Source organism: Malurus melanocephalus, unplaced genomic scaffold (assembly GCF_030028575.1).
Source record: "Malurus melanocephalus ecotype Western Australia unplaced genomic scaffold, MMel_1.1 scaffold_232, whole genome shotgun sequence".
In the NCBI taxonomy this organism is placed as follows: domain Eukaryota; kingdom Metazoa; phylum Chordata; class Aves; order Passeriformes; family Maluridae; genus Malurus; species Malurus melanocephalus.
This window is the reverse complement of record NW_026623464.1, coordinates 772,117-778,380: the sequence shown is the minus strand read 5'-3', so window position 1 is coordinate 778,380 and position 6,264 is coordinate 772,117.

The window sequence follows — 6,264 nt, the reverse complement described above, 5'->3', positions numbered from 1 at the left end:
TTGCGAGGCACTACTTCAGTTCTGAATGCAAACAAGCACCACCAAGTAGCTGAGCCACAGCCAACGTGTTCCACATACATTCTGAGACGGAAGACAGCTTCTTTTAGAAGACAGAGCTATAACTAGTTAAAATCTAATAAAAGATAAATGTCTGTATTGCAAATTAGCTCAATTTTCTGTGCTTGTGAGCCATGGTCCAAAAAAGAGGAACGTACAAACGTAAATTGGGCTGTATATTCCTGCTACATTCCGATCATGAGAGCTGTCCCGTCCAAATAAGTGTGGGTTTTGTCGCCATTACCGGATAAGGAAGGTTCGAGAGGTTTTCCATTGCAAGAACACAAGTCAGCGGTAAGCTGGAATCGTTTGTCAAATACGTTGCTATTCGTGCGATTGAATACAGTTCTGCATTTTTTCTTTAAATGACGGTGTCCTTTACATGAAAAATAGAAGGATTGCTGCGGGATTAAAAAAAGAACGGCTATGCGAGAAAAGAATAAAAACATCGGCCTCGCAGTCTCAAGAAGTGTCAGCTTCTGGTGCCTTTTTTCTCTTCCCCCGCAGTTTACTCTCAATTTGCAGGTTTTGTGAGAGGTGCGGCTGCSGCCGGTGCCAGCTCGGAGCGGCTGGTCCCCGCTCCGGATCGACACCTAGGGGCTTTGTCCGGGAAGCCGCCGCGGATCTTGGCTTCCATTCCACTAGCGACATCTTCATTCTTCCGTGCGGGTCCAGCCCCATGGATTTCTGTGCGGCCTTTGACAGAAAATAAAATACATTTCAAAAAAGCATCAAACAGACAAAACCGAACCAAAACAAAACAAACAATAGCAAAGAGCTGCATTTTGCACAGCCCCTTCATATTTGTGCCGTTTTCATTCGCGTTTAATTGCAGCTAATGACTCGGGAAGTTGTTGCCTTCGTGTAATGTGCAGTCTGGCCGTGTGCCGGGTTAAGCTCAAAGCCTCGGCCAGGGCGATGTGGAAAGGACTTGTCCCTCCTCTGGGGAGACGCGCTGGCTGTGGTGGCAAATGGTCGAAGGGAGGGGACCTACTTTCATCTGGAGGGCACATCCTGCCCTGAGAACAGGAGGCGAGGTCAGGATTCAAGCTTACCCCGTTCTGCTTTACCTGATCACTTGATAACATGAAACATTTTGTGCCTTACCACAGCACAAATGCAAACACAAATAAGAGAATTTACTGCTGGGTCATGTCATCTCCTCACCGCCCATCGCTGCCTGATACCCTCTAGAAAGGGCCAGCACACAAATGGACTAGTCTCTCGTGGTGACATATGCCAGGTATGGGTTTTGTCAGGAAAAGTGAAATATTTCGAGGCAATTGGTAATACAGTGGATTAATTTGGATTGCCCAGGGTAGAAACAAAAAGAAGACTGTCTCTAACCAAAGGCTGGGGGCTAGCTTTATTTGCCAATATCAATATTTGTGTGGAAAGCTTAAAATATGTTGTTTTTCCAAGAGTTGAAGTTTTAAAAGGGGGGAAAAGAGGAGAAGGAGGGCGGTGGATGAAACATTACCACCGTATCGGTTAACCACTAAGTTCTTTTTTGTATCCATTTAGCCGTTTTTGGTAAGAAGGGAAGAGAGTCTAAAGGCTCGGGGATAGATGCTTCTTAATGCAGGGTAGCGTTTCAAATGATACAGGCAGCTCTCAGCAAATGACAAAATAAGGCTGAGACTGTACAGAGGTGGTGCTGAAAGACCGGAATAAAATTGCCCTGTGGCTTTCAGCATCTCTGAATTAAACATTTTTAATCGTATCTAGCACACATCGCATTGGCGGGGAAAAAAAAAAAAAAAAAAAAAAAAAGCACAAAACGGGTTCTTTCAAACGAGGTAGCCTTGAAAACCGGCAGTCTCTGTCAAAGCAGCTCAATGCATCCATTTGTTAGTGCCTCCAACTTGAACAGGGATCTATTTCTTAGACCCTGCCCCTTCTGTCTCACACCTTCCTTTACCTTCGTGCTCAGAAACCACAATGTCGAGCCATATTTCATGCCCTAGAAGAAATTAATTCATCTGAGATGACAAGGCAGCCCCCCACATGCACTCTCCAGGCCTCTCGATGCATTCAGAGCCTCGGGTCGCTCCAGAAATGTAGCCCTTGTATTTTCGGAATTGTCCCAGACCCGTCAGGGAGGACTGGGTGACTTGCAAAAGGAAGTTTGAGTTTGGTTTGCTCCCTTTCAGGGGTGCACTAATGCTCACTGGCCCACAGGCCAGCGTTGGTTCGCGATAGGGGAGAGCAGAAGGGGTAATTTAGACACAAATGCTCAGTTTAAACTCGCTATCAGCTCCTTCGGGGGAACCCCCGCTCCGTGGAAATAAATTCCAGGAGTAAGGATGGGAGGAGAAGCAAATGTTCTCCCGTAACTCGCTGCAAAACCTAATAGCGAGCTTTTTCACTTCTAGGTTTTTTTCCTAAGGTGTCTGTTTCTGTGATACGAAGAACAGTGTTTGTCTTTTGCCTTGCGAATATGTCTGTAATTCTTTGTAAAGCTTGGCAGAGGGGGAAGGGGCGAGGGCTTGGCTTCTGAAAAGCCGCTCCACTCCGGCTGCTGGAGCCCGGCTCGGCCGAGGCAGCCAGGTTTGTGCCCCGGTGAGGGAGCGGGGACAACCGCCTCCTCCGGGACTGCAGACAGAGCAACTCTGTGCTTGCCTTACCTGGCATCCCGAGCAGAAAGCCAAATCCTGCTCTTAGTCGAAATGCGGCGGGGGAGTGGGAGGGAATAAATGCGTATATTGGACCCGAGAAGCGTTTTTAGGAGCTGATCTCTTATTTCTGCTGGTGCCAAAGTGCACCCAGTCCCCCGACCCAACTTTCAAATCCTTTATAAACTTAATAAAGTGCTACAATAGCAGTCCGATGAAGCATAGATTAAATTCTTGTAGGATTTGTTTTTGTAGCACATATGTAAGTAGGATTCATTATAATTTGAACTAGATCAAGATAAGAGATTAATGCATTTATAGAGCATCTCTGCTGAGATTTCCTATGGGGCTAAAATTAAATCAACACACTAAATATTCCATTTTGTGTTTAAAGAAAACCCAGAAACATTAGATGGTTTAAGACACTACCTGTTGCAAGAAGAAAATTGTCGAGGTTTGCCCAGCCCTGACAGCAATCCTGCTTTCCTAACGGGGGGACTTTCCCATTCACCAATTTCTTGTCTGTCCCCTGAATATGCCTTTGAGGCACGTGGAATCTTAATTTTATCTGTGCAGGTGTCATACAGGAAATCTCCCAAACAGCTGAGGTACTGTCAAAGGGCCAAACTGCAGGAACCGTGAAATGGTTGCTGTCGTTACGTTCGAGCTGTTTTGCCGAGGAGATGTGGAAGCGTCTGAGCCTCGAGCCCAGCCGGGGACGTGGGAAAGGCTCCAGGCTCGGGCCCAACCTAATGAGAGGTGACACCACTTTTCCTGTTCTGTGCCCCGCTCAACAGACTCGTCCGCTGCCCACGCAGGATTAACCTTAAATTCCCGAATAGAAGGGTAGTCGATTTGCTCCTACACTTTCACTGATATCTGACGCTACAGATCCCAGGTTTCTGGTAAAGTCACTCTAAACAGTGTCAATTAAACATTTCCTCTCCGAACGGAAAATCTTAAAGCTACCCACGTACACCAGAACCGATTTGTGTTTGTTTTCTCAGGTGAACAAAACCTGCCTTTTACGAAGGAAGTTCATTAAAAAGAGCTTGGATCGGGATCTTCTGCAGCATGGCTGCGGAAATCCGAAACACAATCTTTATTTTCAGGGATTAAAATAATGATGCTTCACATACCTTAAGGAGGAAAAGAAAAATCCAACAGTCCCCAAAATTCAGCTTCTTTCAGTGTTCATTTAGAGGCAATGCACTTCTTTTTTTCTGGCAGTAAGAATATTTCACATGATTCTTCTCACAAACAGGATGCCTGGAAAATTGTTACTCAACCAAGATAGGTTTTGAATATGTAATTTGCAATTTGCCACATTCCACTGGGAGGGAGATATGGAGCGAGTCTCGGAGTGTCTTTTTACACCTACTTTCGCCTCCGCGGGTCAGTTCGTTTCCCAGGACCGAATGGCAGAGACCTAGGAGCTGGTTTCTCAGAGGGTCTCTCTGGAGTCTGTGCCCATCTCATGCAATAAAATCTCCGTGTCTGAATGTGAAATGAGCTGCTAGGTAAAGCCTCAGCAAAGAAAACGGAAGGCTTCAGCTTGTGGAAATACGGAATCATTCCAGCACCTGTTTTTCGAGATAAACAGTGTGTTTCACGCACCCTCCTTCACCCCGGCAGGTATTGGGGTGCCGGATCCCATTCAAGAAAACTCCTCACTTCCCTTCTTCCTCTGTAATCATCCCTCAATCCCTCCCCCCCCCTTCCCCCGCGAGAACACCCAGCCCTTATCTTCATAGCTTCACCTTCCATTTTCCCAGACAACTGGAGTGTGCGTATGTGGAAGGAATTGAATAGTACCCCCAAAATTCGTTTGGTCTAGTCCCTGGTAGCGGGAATTTCCTTCCATTCAATCCTGGAATAAATTTCTTGCTGGAACTTTTCTGGAGGGAAGAGAAGCGTTAGTGCAAAACAGACTGAAAAATAAAAATCTTTTTTCCGTCCTGGCATCCATAGTTAGAAAACAATATCAGAAATGGGGAGGGACAGAAGGGCATGGGGACTCATGGGCATTCGAAAGGGAGACCATTGCCCGTATTGATGTCGTTCTCACTTTTTTTTAAACAAACGTAATGGTGTGAGGAGGCGTCTCCAACACACAGTAGCCCTGAGCAGCCGCGGCAGTGCAGACCCAGACACGGCCCGTGTGGGTCCGGCACCGCAGCCGCACATTTCTCTTTCTAAATTCTTTGACTGCTCGGCAGCTAAACGTTTGAAATTTATGAAGGATCCTCATTCCTACGCTTGGTCTGTAACTTCTGTTCGGAGGACGGGAAGGAATACGAGGACGGCGTGGGGAGAGCAGCCTGCCGTCCCCGCAGGAGAGAGCCCGGCGGTACCGCGGAGTGTCCCGCGGTGTGCGCGCCCGGCTCGTCCCAGTGGACAGGCGTCCCCCGAGGAGCTCCTATGCACTGCAGGGGCGAGCTCCTTCACACCACCTCTGGTCACGAAACGTCTCTCCATCACACATAACACCCTTTCACAGAAGGTTTAGGAGATATTCCATCTCTGGAAACACAGCGGCACATCTGCATGCAGCGCTTAATAACCGGGCTGCCTGGCGGAGGGAGTAGGGTCCCTGAAGAAAGATGCTTTTCAAAGCTATCTCACCTCAGCACAGAATTTGTTTTCCTTTTGCCGCCGTCTCCCCCGGGATCTGTCCAACCCCTTTCWGATGGTTTTAGCCCGCTGAAGTCAGCTTTCTGTTTTCAAGCCTTTAAGGAGAACGAATGCCATACGTGGCGCCAATTCTTCCCTAGGTTACATCTTTCCTTCCCTTTGAAGTCCGCTGGGTTGCACAGAGGTAAATGAGAGCAGAATTTGGTCCCTGGAGCTAACAGCGATGTGGAATCACTCTAATTTTTTATTTATTTATTTATTATTTCCTGCCGAGGAAGGACGGATTTTAAGACCCGGTTATAGTTGGTATCGTGCTCTATATTTAATGCTCAGATATTGTAAAAGTGTATATATAAATGTCGGCGCTAATCTTGGCGGGGAGCGCTTCGCCAAGACGGGCGATTAAGGGAGAGGAATCCCCGCTGGCGAAGAAGATTCTGCGGGAGTGTCGTGTTTTCCCAGCGGAGCAGGGGTGAAGAGCACAGAGGACGCTGCAGCCCATCCCGAGCTCGGCCCCCGTACGAAGCCGAAGCTTCCACGGCCCTGCGGGTCAGCCACCGCCGCCTCCGGGGTGACCCGATCCTGGCGGGAGGGAAGGGGTGGAGAGGATGCCGGGGTGCGGAGCAGCTCCGTGGGGAGCGGGGGCTGCCACCGCCCAGGCGGCTCCTCTCCTGCAGCGGGACAAGGGGATAGGCATCTGTGGACAGGCATCCGAGCTCTCTCCAGCCTCACTAGAAAGAGCCCCGCTGCGGCTGGCAGCTCTTTGGGGGTTTACAGTCAGGGGAGATGCTCCTTGTCCTTGGCTTTCCTGGAGTTTAATAGCTGTCTTTAAAGAGGGACATTTATTGGGATAAAAGTGGATTGCAAGCTGCAAAAACATTGCATGTGTCTTTCATCTAAAAGACATCCAGAGCTCCGTTTTTTCCCCTCTCCTCTCTCTCTCTTCCACATCCCCCCC